The sequence below is a fragment of the Vespula vulgaris genome, chromosome 1 (genome assembly GCF_905475345.1).
Source record: "Vespula vulgaris chromosome 1, iyVesVulg1.1, whole genome shotgun sequence".
In the NCBI taxonomy this organism is placed as follows: domain Eukaryota; kingdom Metazoa; phylum Arthropoda; class Insecta; order Hymenoptera; family Vespidae; genus Vespula; species Vespula vulgaris.
The window spans coordinates 16,206,389-16,222,204 of NC_066586.1; the positions used below are offsets into that span (position 1 = coordinate 16,206,389).

General features: G+C 35.3%; 1 long non-coding RNA gene across 1 annotated transcript; it reads right to left on the reverse strand.

The window, feature by feature from the left end:
* Positions 1 to 1,206: 1,206 nt before the first annotated feature.
* LOC127062799 (uncharacterized) lies at positions 1,207 to 6,320 on the reverse strand. Its single transcript, XR_007781203.1, has 3 exons — positions 5,916 to 6,320; positions 3,909 to 5,301; positions 1,207 to 3,473 (listed from the first exon to the last, which is right to left on the reverse strand). It is a non-coding gene; the product is annotated as an uncharacterized LOC127062799 (long non-coding RNA).
* Positions 6,321 to 15,816: the final 9,496 nt, after the last annotated feature.

The window sequence follows — 15,816 nt, forward strand, 5'->3', positions numbered from 1 at the left end:
TTAAAACACGAAGTGGGCGTTCGATAGAGAATCGAGATACACGTGAGGTACCTTCTAAAGATGCAGGATTTAGCTGCGTTCGCTATAAAAATGCACATAAATCCTGCTCGCCGATATCCTGATGCGCGGGAGGTCGAATAGAGAATCGCATGTTCTCGAAATCGTACCTACGGCGATTTAAATTTTCGACGAATTCGAATTTTAACCGTCCATTTTGACCCCGCTCTTTGTTGCCGAGAGAACATTACTCGAACATAGATAGATCTCGATTCGACTCGTTTTTCAAGATCCTTCCGTGTATGTTTATTCGATGTAGAAGATTCTTTTGCGACTAATAGAATAACGATCTTTCCTTCTGTCTTCAAAAATCCTATCATTTTTTTCTTCTTCTTCTTTTATCACTTTTCCTTTTTTTGTTCTTCATCATCATCTCCCTTTAATGAAATTAATCGTATAGTAACTCATTTTTTAAAAGGAGAACAAAAGAAAGGAAAAGAAGTAGTTTTCTTCTCATCCTTTATCGGCAACCTAGTTTCTCTATTTCTTTTTTTTTTTTTCATCGATCGATCGATCCTCTTCAGTCATTTGATCTCAACGTTTTTCGAATCTTTTTCTTTTTCTTTTCTTTTTCTTTCATTCTTATTGTCCGTCTCGAATCGATAAGAAAACGTGTAGTTTAGGAATGCATTCCAAGCTATGTACGTTCATGCATCGTGCACGCTTATGATCGACGATCGTTAAATGACCGAGTTCCAACCAGTCGATGAGCCTGGAATGAGTACGGGGGTTCACGTTCGTCCAACGCCCTCGACGCGAATGAACCTACATATGTAGGGGAGAGTTGCCAAATACGTATCGATCACCCAAATAACTTAACCATCGTCAATCTTGTTTTCTTTATCGTTAAATTATAAATAACGTTCGATTGGTAGGTCGATATGTCACGTAATAATAAGGAATAATGTATAGATTTGTAGATGTAGATTAAAATGTACAGATAAAATGTATAGATGTAGATCGAAATTTATGAAATACGTTTCACGAATCAGGTACGATCGGACAATCTATCTATAAGATTTTATTTTATATTTTTGCAAAATATTATAGATTTATTGTAAATTATTGTATATCCATCTATTTATATAAGTATTAGAATTATTATAAAAATGAAGATGCGTATTATTAATTTTAATAATTAAACATTTTACACAAACATACGTATATATGGAATAAGAAATGCAACGTAAAATATCCTGAGTAATACGATTTTGACAATTCTTCTTTATATAGATATCTATATATCTGTATACGTATATCGACTGTAAAATATCAATTTTAATTGTTAAAATTTACATTAAAATAAGAAATATAAATGAAATAATAAAATTAAAAAAAAAAAGAATTCGTAACATATAAAGTTGAGTTAAAACAGCAGAATTTATCAATCTTGATTTTGGCAATCGTCTTATTAAATAGATAAATACGTATGTTACGATCGAAAGAACATGTATAATTACATCACGATCTTTATCGATCTTACGTCACTCGTTAGGAGAGAAAGAGATGAATCATCAGCGGATTCCCCTTCCGGCCCACCCGGAACATTCCACTCGATCCTCTCGATTCTCGTAAGGAGACTTTCTTTTCCAATCGGATTGCATCGGAATGTCGACTCGAATGAACAAACTCGAAGAAAAAAGAACGAACGAACGAACGAAAAAACGAACGAACGAACGAACGATTAACGAACGATTCCATTTATTTTCTTTCTTTTTTTCTTTCTTTTTTCTTTTTTATTTTTCCTCTCGAAAAATTGATTTTCTCTCAACTCGACTACTCGCAGAGTTTCTCTTTGAACGTTTCTTATTCGAAACGACCGAGATCGATATTCTCCACGGTCGACGGCGCGACGTTCCGGACCCGCGAGAGAGAACTCTTCCGGGGTAATGGCCGTCGACCAATAGGAACGAGGATGACTGGCCTTGACATTCACCGGCTTCGGAAAGAGAGAGAGAAAAAGAGAGAAAGAATCAAGAAATACGAAGAGATATAACGAAACGATCCGCTTATCGAACGAGAAGAATCGTTGATTACGAAAGTTGCTGAAGAATTTCATCAAAATGAGAAGCATTCTTCTTTTTTTATTCTCTTCTTTTTCTTCCTTTCTTTCTTTCTTTTTTTTTAATCATATATTTAGCAGTTTTTTTCTTTTTCTCTCCTTCCGTTTTCTTCTTCTTCTTCTTCTTCCTCTTTCTTTCTCTTTCTTTTACTTTTATTTCTCTTTCTTTTTCTCTTTTCAATCTAACAACAAAAGCGAAAAAGTACAAGCTGTGCTCGTCGCAAGCGTTCGCAAATATTCACTGCGATTTATTTATCATTATCGATTTTGTAAAGGTGAAGTAATTTTCCAAAGAATTCGTTCGACTTCCTATTTCTAAAAAGGCTGATTCTCTACTTTTATAGATACACAGGTTTAATATGTGTTAGGTGAAATTGTGTGCGAGTGTAGCTCGTTAAAAGACTTTCGAAGGAAGGCACTCGCTCACGCTGACACAGCCTTTTTGCGTGATAAGTGAATGAAGGAGAGTATATAAAACGAACTAAGGAGATGCGGGAGACGATGTTGGCCTTGACCGACCAGGAAGGAAGGGAAGGGATGAACGAGTCCTGATCGTCTGGGTCAGGTTGTGCCTTTGCTTCTTGGGATCACTTCTTAAACTTTTGTTTAAAGCTTCTTCTTTTTTTTTATCTTTACCTTTGAAAGAAAAATAATAATAGTAATAATAATGACAATAATGAAAAAGAGAGAAAGAAAGTAAACAAAAAACAAAGGGGAAAAAAAATAACTTCGAAAAAGAAAGCTGAAGTCCGACGATTTTTATCGAGAAAAATTAGTAAACTCTTTTGATTTTGCATTTGCAAAAGTATATGGTAAGGTGACGTTTCCTTTCTTTCTTTCTTTTTCTTCTTCGTTTTCTTTCTCTTTCTTTATCGGAGAAAGAGAAAGAAAAAATATGGTAACAAGATCGATGCGTCATCAGATCGAGTGGGTATACGTAGAATCGACTACGTGTCATTTGCAGAGTGGCGCCAGTTAAAGTGGAACATAAAAAAAGATGGAGAGCATGGTACCAGTCAGCGAGATCTCCGACGCGTGTCGTTCGTACGCTCTTACAATTGTTTATTCGCATATTAAACTTACCTACGTTGAGAGATTCGATCGAAAAAGATCATGTTCTCGATTCAAGGAAGTAAAGGTATCATATACGACGGCCATATTATCTGTCAACGTTTTCAAAGCCTCTCGAAGGAGCACGGAAATCATCGGAAATCATTCGGAAGATGCGATCGGAGAGATCCATACCCCCTTTTCAACGTAAATCGTACCTTACCCTAAAGATTACATCTTTAATTCCTCGAGTAGGTCCACTTGGAATTTGGAACAACGAACCGGACTTTCCAGGCCCTTGAACCTACAAAAAAAGAAAAAGAAAAAAAAAAGAAAAAGAAAAGAAAAGAAAAGAAAAGAAAAGAAAAAAAGGAGCGATTCGAACGTGGGTTGACGTTCGAAAGGTATCTTCCTTATTTGATGATCTACCGATCCGATTCGATCAGATCGAATTATCAAAGATCACGATAAATCAAAAGCAATACGTTTACACTTTTTACCATGATATCGATTGATCTTTTTATTCGAATCGATGTACATAAACTTGAGAGGATTTATTATTTATTACGAACTTTAAATGGATTTATTATTTATTACGAGAAAGACTGATACATAGATAGAGAAAGAGAGAAAAGTAATCGCAATTCAAAACGATATGTTTTATAAAAGCAAATTCCTTCCTCTGTAATCGTCTCGGTACACGGTTTATTACTTTCTTCTTACCAACGTGCTTACTTACCTGGCCATTACTTTCTTCTTCTCTCGCATGGATCTGCCGGAAAGAGCAGCAGTAAATGTACGGAATCTGGGTTCGTTGGACCCCAGGTCGTCTGACGTAATTCGCTTCCAGGTCGTCCACGGGTGGATTTCCTTCGTCGAGAGTGCGCGTGCTGCCGGGACTGAACTCGAGAGAGGAGAGTTCCCTCGCGAACGCGAACGCATTCTCTCGAATTTCACCGAAACCTGTTATGCCAGCAACGATGAGACGAGTTTACTACTACTAACTGCCATCGTTCTTGGCATCCACCTCCATCGGGATCTCGTTCGTTGACTTTTGCTTCTCGAATTAGCATCTTAACGACGATTGATATTTTTCTTGCGTCATCTTTTTCTTTTTCTTTTTTCAGGGGGATGAAGGTGAGGAGTGGGTGTCTCTTTTTCGTTCTTTCATTTCTTTTCGTTCATTTCTGTTTTGTTTCGTTTTGTTTTATTTCGTTTAATTCCTTTTTGTTTAGCTGCATCCTTCAGTCACAGTGGCTTCAGACCATCTACATCTTTACTTCGTCTTATTATTATATATTGCATTTTTAACTCGATATTCTTTTTACGCGTTTGCTACGAAATTAATCAGATCCGATATTCGTAATATATTTTATCAGGATCTAAATATATTTTTGATATCTATCATGAATATATTTGACTTTCATCGTGATAATTTTACACGAAATTACGCGATATAATGTTTTGTAATTGTTCGTATAAACTTGCGCGTTAGGTTTTTAATTTCGACGATGGAGTTTGAAAGAACGAATTATCATTATCGTTATCATCATTATTATCATCATTCTTTTCTTTTTCTTTTTCTTCTTCTTTTTTTTTCTTTTTAAACAAAACTAATTCAGCGAGACGTTCGGTCCATAAGGAATTTGATATTGTAATTGATATATGTATGTACCAGTCCAGAAACGTCTGTCACTGCTTAGATTGCGAGAACACCTGTATGCGTGTTGGTGAAGACGCTTTAGCGATCTCAACGAAGGATACGTCGATCACGTTTTCCTCTCTACTATTACTGTTACGTCAAATGACGTCAGACAGACTCTCTCTCTCTCTCTCTCTCTCTCTCTCTCTCTCTCTCTTAAATATCTTCGACGTCTCGGTTAATCTCTTCCATCTTCATTTCTTCTTTTTTTTTCTTGTTCCTTTTTTTTGAAATCTTTTCTAACTAGTAACTTTCCATGAATTTCAAAAGCATTTTTTATTTCTTCGTTTAATCAAAACCACAAGCAAGCTAAGCTCGTTAATCCCGAACCACAGAGAAAAAGCCGATTAGATTAGATTAGATGCAATTTCAATAAAATAGCAGTTGATACCGTTACATCCGTTATATTTTTCAAATACACGTTGTTTCGCTGTCGTAAGAAAAAAAAAAGTATTATAAAAAAAATCAAATCAATGATCACAAATCATCTCGTAAATCAATTATTACTTATATATATATGTATATGTATGTATATGCTATATATTACATATATATACATATATAAGCTGTGTATTAACGCATTATCGCGATAGATAAATTTTTATGAAAACATTACCGTATAACGGATACTTTTCAACGCACTTAATATTATGCTATTATATCTAAAAATTTACATATGTAAGAAAGAACTAAAAAGAAAAAAAGAGAGAAAGGAAAAAAAAGAAAGGTAAAAAAAAAATATTTTATATTAAATGTTTCCATATTAATTCGTAGATATATAAGTTATCATCCACTGTTCCTGTGATTAATCGTTTCCCGTCGATGTTAATAATAAATCACAAAAAATGAGGAAGCAAGAAGATGATGAGAGAGTGGCAATCATTTAAAAGTCATTTTAATAGAGAGTACCGGTCGAAGAATGTCCATATAGCATGGATATATCAAAGTCGGTATGTAGCCTGTTATATCGACGAATAAGAAGTATAAAAAAAAAAAGAGAGAAAAAGAAAGAAAAAAGAAAAAAGAAATCAAAGATCGATATACCGTTTGTACGATAACATCCGCTAACCTTCTTCACTCTCCTTGCTGTTTCTTTTCGTCCCGCCGAAGGCAGATATCCAGAGCAACCCAGACACCAACGCTCTTGATGACGATATTCGCATAATATGGAGAACACATCTTCCTATCGTGAATGCGTGCGTGCGTCGGTGCGTGCGTCCGTGTTCTATCAGAGATTATACACGATCGTCACAAACTAAAAGAATAAGAATTGAAAGAATAAGAATAGCAAGGTGTTTTTCTATGGTTACACATTTAACGGGAAAACACGTCATTGCTTCTTGAATTGTATGATGCTGACCTTATTTAACATTCGCTTTACAAATTTTAACAAGATATTTAAAAATGGAACGACACACGGAGAGAATTTCATTTTGATTTTCAATCCAATATTTGTGATCTGTTAAAAAGAAAAAAAAAGAGAGAGAGAGAGAGAAAAGAGAGAAAAAAGATATTGGGGTATTTAAAAATTCAATGCTTAAAAAAATTATATAAGCAATAGGTTGTGCGTTAAAGGGAAAAAAAAAGAAAAAGAAAGAAGAAAAAAAAACGAGTGAGAAGAGAACGATAATGAAATAATAATGATAATGAAAGACAACGAAGGTGAGAATTAGAGGGATATATAAAAAAAAAGGGGTGCAATTTGATGTGATATCACCAATCGATTATGTCGATTATAATAGTAGAAGAGGAGGAAGAAGAAGAAGAAGAAAAAAAGGAGTCATCCAAAAAAGCCTGATTCGATCCCAATCTATGCTGATGTATCGTTGTAGCATGAGCCGGGGTCAAACCATGCATAATGAAATTCTGACTTGCATACGTATTCGTCTGGTGAAGCACACGCGAAGAAATCAAAGCGTATTCGGGGCAGGTACACATACATTGATACTAGCGAGAAGTTCGCGATAGATTATTAGCTTATCTAAACGCGTTATCGACAAATAGAAATTTGTTCGATCGATACGATCCAAAAATAAGATCGAAAGTCAAGTAAAATTTTTGTCTTTTTTGATGTTTCTTTTTTTTCTATTTTTTCTTCTCTTTCTTTTCTTTTTTTTTCTCTTTCCTTTATCATTCCAACTCTTGCAAAGTGTTCTCGCGAAATTAGCCTAACATACACGACTACACCGATCGATTTTAACTCGACTACTCCGATCGCGGTTTTAGCTTACTCGTCCTTGAATATTAAATGACGGAAACCCTAGCGTCTGTTACTTCGTTGCGATCTCGAAGAATCGGTCGTCTCTCGGCCGTCTGCATTTTGATCAGTCTTAATCGCTATATTACGAGTATCGTGCTCGCAGTAGCCAGACGGATTTCAAGGGTGATTTCTCTCTCTCTCTCTCCTCTCTCTCTCTCTTTCTTTTCTTCAGACCTTCTTCGTCAGACCTTCGAAACGTTAGCTAAGTTTTCTCTCTTTCTCTCTCTCTCTCTCGTTTTCCTGCCTTTCCTCTTCGTCCCTAGACCCTTGACCTACAGTCCCTTGAATATTCAAATATTCAATAGTCTTACCGATCTCGAATACTATGTTGCATTCGAGAAATAACAGGAGTGTCGTTTGTATATTTTACTATTTCTATCTGCCGTAAAAATTTTCCGTCAGGTCAGTTTCGATCTCTATTTAATTCGATCGATCGTTCGAATCAATACATACATACATACATACGATACGATGCGATCGTACGAAGAGAATAATTACATGTACAATAATTCAATATTGTTTTCCTCAGATCAATGATTTCAAAAAATATATATTTATATATATAAGTATATCATGATTAAAATTATTCATTTAATAATAATCGCTTACACAGCGAACTATTTAACAAGCTTCTAAACTGGGTCTCGGGGTCTCGGTTTCGCACATAACGAGGCAAACTACTGTCTGCGTCATTGGTGTACGCGTTAAATCGGGTGAAAGTTACATGGCAGGTGGTGAGGGAGGGAAATGAGACGGAAAACGTCGACGGAAATTTCGTCTAAATTATCCCCTTTGCGGAAAATATTTTCGAGAAAATTATTCATAATTTCGTACCTTTCAAACGTGTCTATTTGATTTCGCGTATAACGGTGCGATCGCGTCATTGGAGAACGTCTTATTCGATAAAGTGAGTAAAAGAAAAACGAATAGATAGATAGATGATAGATAGATAGAAAGAGAGAGATGCGGGTGAAAGTTTCCATGGTGCGGAAAAACCGCGCGATTGCGCGAACCTCGTCCCCGATTGCAGGCCTCGAGATATCTCGAAATCGGACACCCAGGGCACACACACACACACACGCACGCACTGGTTATGTGCGATTAACCGGATTAGGAGAACGTGTTTCTTTTCGAACTTACTACATCTTGTAACTACATATTTGTAACAGTGTATCTAATCTAATTCGGGAACACCCCGCTCTTTCAAGAAACTTTTCCTTAACATTCGTTAAACAGATTAAGGATTTTCACGTTCGTTATATATCTCGAGAAGGTAAGAATTCCTTTCTTTCACGAGAAAAGACGGTTTTGGACACGAGACACGTTCGCGTTAATTTCTTCCAAATCGATTGGTCGATCAATCGGAAAGGATCGTAATTAAGCAGATGAAAAAAATTCTTCGTGTTTACCGAGCGAATTACATCGAATCAAATATTTATCCCCTTCCTCCCTTCAAACATTTATTCTATTCTAATATCCTACGTCGATGTATTTATTTTTCCTCTCGATTAATAAATAAAACTCGTTAATTTTGGTCCATGTTGGATCTAATAGGATATTAAATGAAACAAAATTTATATTCATACACTCGTACAGATACGAACGTAGCTTTATCTTTATCGAATTACTATCACTTTCTCTTTCCTCGCAAGATCGTGATCCAACGATCATTTCGTTAGAAAGCTCGTTTCGACAAAGAGATAAGAGGTGAGAAACGACAGAGAGAGAGAGAGAGAGAGAGAGAGAGAGGGAGAGAGAGAGAGAACGCGCTCGAAGAAATTGATTCGCGCTACTTTCGTTACGCGTTATGCCACAATTCGACGCGGTTGCAATGCGCTCGCCGGAATGATCGATCCCGATAGGGCGCGTAAGAGAACGTCGCGAACGCCGCCTCGGTATCACTTTCTCTTTCGCTTCAATAAGGCCAAAGCTGTACAACGATTTGCTCTTTAGAGAAAGCATGCGTTACCTTATCGACCGACTGATATTTTCTTTCATTTTTAATCATGATCGATCGATCGATCGATCGATGATCGATTCGCATTTTTATAATAAGTATGTTGAAAAAAAAGAATATATAATAAAAAGAATTCTTTTGGTTTTCTCTTTCTTTCCTTTTTCTCTCTCTCTCTTTTTTTTTTTTTTTTAATGAAATCAATCTAATAATACTCGAATAAATGTGTTTGGATTAGATCGGATATTAGAGAATGATAAAAAAGCATGAGAAAAATTCTTTTGGTTCTTTCTTTTTTATGAAATCAATTCAAATACTCGGATAATAATGTTTCGATTAGATCGTATGTTACGGAACGATAAAAAGATGAGAAAAATATGAGGAAGAAACATCGAGTATTCGAATATTTTTAGAAGGGGTTACAGAGAGAAAAAAACAAGCAGAAAGAAACGAAGAGAGGGAGAGAGAGGGATTTCATTTTCCCACGAAAAGAGAACGCACGTGCGTACAGGAGAAAGAGAGATGCGCATAAGAGAAACACGCGCGACGACGTAAGACGCAGGTATATATACCTACGTCGTTTTCGTTGAGTGCGTAGTAGCTAGTAGATACCGATACATACCGATACGTAGATCCGTACGAGGGCGAACACGTGGTCCGACCTTACACGTGCTGCTGCTCCTTTCGACTTCGCATCAGCTGATTCGAAACACGCTTCTCGCCTTTCTTTTTTCGCTTGACCTATCAATTCTTTTTTTTTCTTTCTTTTCTTCTTCTTCTTCATCATCTCTCTCTCTTTCTCTCTCTCTCTCTCTCTCTCTCCCCCGTTATAATAAATTTTTTCTTTTCTTTTTTCTTTCTGTTTTTATGAAAACATCAAATCATTTTCTCAAACGACCAATATAATTAAATTGTTTTATACGTTTGAAATTAATTAATCGTTTCCTCGATTACGAGAGACATCGTAAGATTTATATCTACTTATGTAAAAGTAGGACGATCGAATTGTCGATGTGCATCGAGGTGACAACGGTGACTCTGTCAATATAATTATTCGTCGTCGAGAGAAACGAGAACAATATTATGTCATCAATGGCGTAATGAATGCCGTTTTATACCAAATGGACGGCATTAGCGTCTGCTTTGTCGCACGATAACACGTTTATCTTATGGTGATTGTAGAATTTTCAGGACAAAAAAATCTTATGATATAAGTACCTACTCTATCGAGATCTAAGAATCTAGATCGGATTTTACGAAATGGGGCGATAGTACGATATCTCTTTCTGGTACGATCGAATATAATTGTGAATTATTAAAGTCGACGAAAAGAAAGATTTATCTTTTCTCTTTCTTTCTTTCTTTCTCTCTTTTCTTGTTTTTCTCAGTAGAAAAATTTGCGATATATTGGAAAGAGAAAATTTGTTGGAATATAAAATATTATTAGAGAAACAAATTACAGATACGTATTGGTATATAAAGAAAGAGAAAAAGAGAGAAAGAGAGGTCAAAAGAAGAGAAAGAAGAAGAAGAAGAAGAAGAAGAAAAGATACGGAATACAAAAGTAGCCGAATGTGATAAGGATCGTGCGGAAGAATAGCGGTACTTTCCTTTTGTTTCTCTGAAGCTTGTCCGTCGTACATGCAGGACACGCGTGGATTGCGACAGATTTTGATTCGTTCCACGAACCGCGTGCCATTTAATTCCTTCTTTATTTACATAGGATCCGCTACCGCAGTCAAAACATCAAAAACATTCGAGATAAACAAACGTGAGATTTCAGGAATTTCCTGACACGGATTTTACTTTCCGAACTTTTATCGATTTCGAAACTTTCGAAACAATTTCTCGATCATTCTTTTCTCTTTTTTTTTTCTTTTTTAGCTTTTCGAAAGATTCTCGTCGTTGTAAATGAACAACGATTGTCGATCGAGAAAATTCGAGAATTGGAAGGCGAAGACGAAGAAAAAGAAAGAGAAGAAGTTGTTCATAAAAGAAAACGAAGGAAAAATGAAAAAAAAAAAAAAAAGAACGGGGATGATAAATTTTTCATATCCCGCTAACGAATCGGCTTGCCTGATATATAAATTCAAACGAAGCTTGCCGATGAGTCCAATAGTTGATGAAGCCACCGCGAAGGCAAAAAAGTAGTTGGCCTTACTCCGCGCGTACAGGTGTATCCAAAATTTTACTTCGGTCTCGGTCCTGACAAGATGCGTGCAATGGACAGTCTCTAAAAATTCCTCGAAGAACACGCATCCTTTCCTTCGTAACATAAAGATGAAAATCGCGCCTCTCGAGTGTTTCGTAATTGAACGGGATTTGTCGTCGGAGAAAAAAAAAAGAAAAAAAGAAAGAAAGAAAGCCGGAAAAAAAGGAGAAAAAGATCTTGACGAGAGTTATCGTTAGAAAGTGATCGATCTAACTGGGAAAAGTAGACATTGGCCGTGAGAATCGTGTACGGACGCAGAAAAAGTAGCGCGAATTCTCTCGAACGTTTATGCTAAATATACTTTTTCCATTTTTCTTATTAGCCGATTTGATTCGATTTTATTTCGCTGCTATAGTTACTATAGTTACATGTAATTAAATGTTAGGTGGGCGAGCGTTAGGACGAACGTTAGAACGTCTAGTCAGACTATCGTGACTGGACGATACTTTATTTATCTTCGACCTTGAACGTGAACCTACCGAAAGATGGCTACTCTTTCTTTCTTTCTCTCTCTCTCTTTCCTTAGATTTTACTACTTTGACCTTCGTTAATCGAGGAATACCTACAAGGAGTTAACCCCCCATGAAAATTTAACTTGTCTACCTGATAAAATAATAAATAAATCATTTGTTCGCTCCTATTTAGAAAACGTTTACTTACGTTTGGATTCATTAATTTATTCGAAACTTCCTGCCTTTATATTCGTACTATATTATTTCTAATATATGCGCTCATCGAACGAAAATTCTTCCCGGTTTACAGGTTAAAACATCGTGAACTACATGTTAACGAGAAGAAAATTTTAATATACATATGTACATACATCCATAGAAATATTTCGTAGACATTTTCTTTTTCTCCAAACGATTACCGTTACGAAATGTTTTCGTAAATTTTTTGTATCCACAAAAAAACGAAAAAAAAAAGAAAGAAAAAAGAAGCAAGAACGAAGAAGATAGGGCTGAGAAAAGGGAAGTTCGCTTACGCAAAAAATTTATCGAACGATCCGAATAATATCGTCACTGGCCGTTCGATCTCTTTTTATATATAATAGATCGATCCGATTTCAATGGAAATATTTTTTCTTCTTTTTTTTTTTTTTATATATAACGGTACTTCTTCCCCTTTTCAAAGAATCAGCAACGTTGTTTTTTCACTGCTTCTTGGAAATCAACGAGACACAAGTTTTATTCCAATCGTTGTATACGTATAACATTATAATATGAAGAATTAAAAAAAAGAAAAAGAAAAAGAAAAAAAGGGAATAACTTTGCCTGATTTGATGCTTGTTTGGAAGCCTACTTTGGTGCGATATTTACGATCTTTAGATACTCGACGACAGGTGGAACCTGAGTTAAGCTGTAGAAGAACCGAAAGGACAGAGAGGGATTTCGGTAAGCTAGAGAAAAGAAATCAAAATGCTATGAGAGTAAACAGGTAGAGAGAAAGATAGAAAGAAAATCGATAGAAACGACGAAGGAGACAGTAATATTATGCTCAATTCGATTCAATCTAATGCAGAATCTTTCCCTCTAAGGGCGAGGTCACATAGTGGCGTCTAGATAACATACAGAGAGAGAGAGAGAGAGAGAGAGAGAGAGAGAGAGAGAAAGAGAGAGAGAGAAAGAGACATAGAAACTATTATATCTCTTTCTCTTTCTCTCTCACTCTCTCTTATTGTTCTCATCTACGCCTAGTACGATAACGCGCAGGAAGTGAGAATGTTATTCAAATTTATGGAAAATCCAAACACAACCGATGCAATTTACGATTGCTGTTGGATCAGTGAAAATATATGATCAATAATACGAATGGAAAACTTCAGGGAGAGCAGGGAAGTTCTTGTTTTTTTATCTCCATCCATTTATCTCTAACTTATGGAACGAGTATTAATTATGTATGAATTTTCCGCCGATCAGTCAACAACGAATAATCTTCTGTTTTCATAGTGTATTAGAAAAAAACTACTATTGCTAACACTACTAATACTATTTTAATTTGGGGAGAGAGAGAGAGAGAGAGAGAGAGGATTTCATTATCATTATTTAACAAATGAATAGGTTACATCGTCAAGAATAGTGTGATTTTATGGTATTTATTTTTGATTAGAATTAAATAGAGTCTTTAAATCTATATAGTTTCTAGTTGGCAAGATTACAAGAGTTTTTCAAACGAGTCTCTTTTTCTTTCCTCTTGCTCTCTTTTTTCTCTACGAGAGGATCTTCTTTCCATCGCTAAATTTGCCGATGGTCTTCGCGTTTAAAATACGTGACGTATAGAATAAGAAAAGAGAAGAAAATAGACAAGATAAATTATAATTTATCTCCATGAATTTCGACAAGTTTCAGTAGAAAAAAAAGAGATAATAAATTATAAGATAATAAAGAAGAAATATATATATATATATATATATATATATATATATATGATATGCCGTAGTAATAATAAAACAAATAATAACAGAATAATATAAGAAATGTAAGTGTTAGATATAATATCAGATATTAAATAAGTAAATTGATATAAATAGTTAATAAAGATAGAAATAATATATATATATATGTATCACGGATCATAAATAGATACATACATAATATGTATAATACATATATCGTTAAAGAGATATTGATGATAAAAATAGAAGGATATCAGAAGATGTAAAAGTATAGATATATATGTATGACATATATGTCATAGATCATAAATAGATACATACATAAATACGTATAGATCATTACAGTAATATTGATAATAAAGATAAAATATATACATATAAAATATCTTATCAATATATATACGTGCGCGTGTGTACATATATAAAACATAAATATATAGACGAAGAGACAAGGAGAGAGAGAGAGAAGGAAAGAAAGAAAAAAGAACAAAAGGAAGAAGAGGCAAAAAGAGACACGTACGAAGCAGCTCGATCGCCGATTCAAAGCGTATTCAAATAAGATTCCGCCTCCGCACCACCCTCGATGTATAATCCTGAATGTACAAGAAGAAGGAGATGGCCACCCACGGCTATTTTGCTTTACAAAATCAGACAGCCCGACTTAATCGATATCTATACAAGAAAGATAAAGAGAGAGAGAGAGAGAGAGAGAGAGAGAGAGAGAGAGAGAGAGAGAGAAGGAGCGAGAGAGACAGAGACTAAGGAGTTAGAGAAAGATCGATCGATCGATCGATCGATCTTTCGATCGAATATCGACAGCAATTACATAATACATTCGAATGGTGATCCATCGATGGTGTTACCGATGAGCCCGACCATTGTGAAGACGAACACGATCGTATAGAAAATGCTACTAGCATTCCCCGTTCCAATAGTACATCTCGATCGTTTCTTGATCCTGGTTATAGGCTTGGTTCTCGATCTGAGATTCTCGAGGTCACGGTCGCGAGACGTCGCGCGAGCCGAGTCACGTTATCGTATAAAAAAAATCTTCGCCTTTGCCGAATCTCTTTTCTTCTTTTTTCTTTCTTTTTTTTTCTTTTTCTTTTTTCCCCCTTTTTTCCTCTTTTATTTACCCACGATCTTATCGATCTTATGTGTCGATCATCTAAACGAGAGATCGTCTTAATCGGTTATCTTTAACGATACTCGTTTACTAATGATCCGAAGAGAGAAATTTTTTCTTTTTTTATTTATTTATTTATTTATTTATTATTGTTATTATTGTTGTTGTTATGGTTATTATTACCGAATAAATTTTCATTTTAATTGTCCCTAACTCAATCGAAGGCGATCATCTTTGATTATGAGTGAATTAGTTCATTCAACGTAATGTAACGAAATATAAAAATCTAAATAAAGATGAAAAGAGCTTATTCATGGACTCCCACTATCGCAGTAAAATATTCAAAAAAGAAAAAAAAAAGAAAAAGAGGATCGATCGATTCTCGATACATTGATGATAGCCAATTCGATTCTGCGGTCAAGGGCGAGACGATCGTCTCGCGACGAATTAAAGTCCCCGTTAAAGCGTTTAAAGTTCTAGGGTCTCGTGAAATTTGATCGATTCGTGGAAGATATCGATCGTTTAAAGAGAAACGAGAATACCGGATTCTCTCGTTGGAATTCCGTTTTTAAAATCACACGCAAGGTTCTAGTTTCTTCTTTATTTTTTCTTTTTTTCTATTACTTCTTTTCTTTTCTTTTCTTTACGAAAAGTGATTTCTAGGGAGGAAAAGAAAAGAAAAAAAAAATTCAGATTCGAAGTGATAAGATTTTCGAAAGAAAAAAAATTGTATAAACAAAAGCGTATCATAATTCGATATCTTCCCATATCAAATGAACACGTTATCAGAGCGAGAGAGAGAGAGAGAGAGAGAGAAAGAGAGAGGATGAAAGAGAAAGAAAGATAGTCTACGTATAAAAAATAATGTTAGATATTTGAAGCCTGTCATTGGAAACTAATGTATTATATTACGTGTCGTCACTAACGCGTGTACTTCCGTGTAAGCTTTCTTCTCTTCCTACATCAGCACACGTATGACGTTTTGAGGAAATGTATGC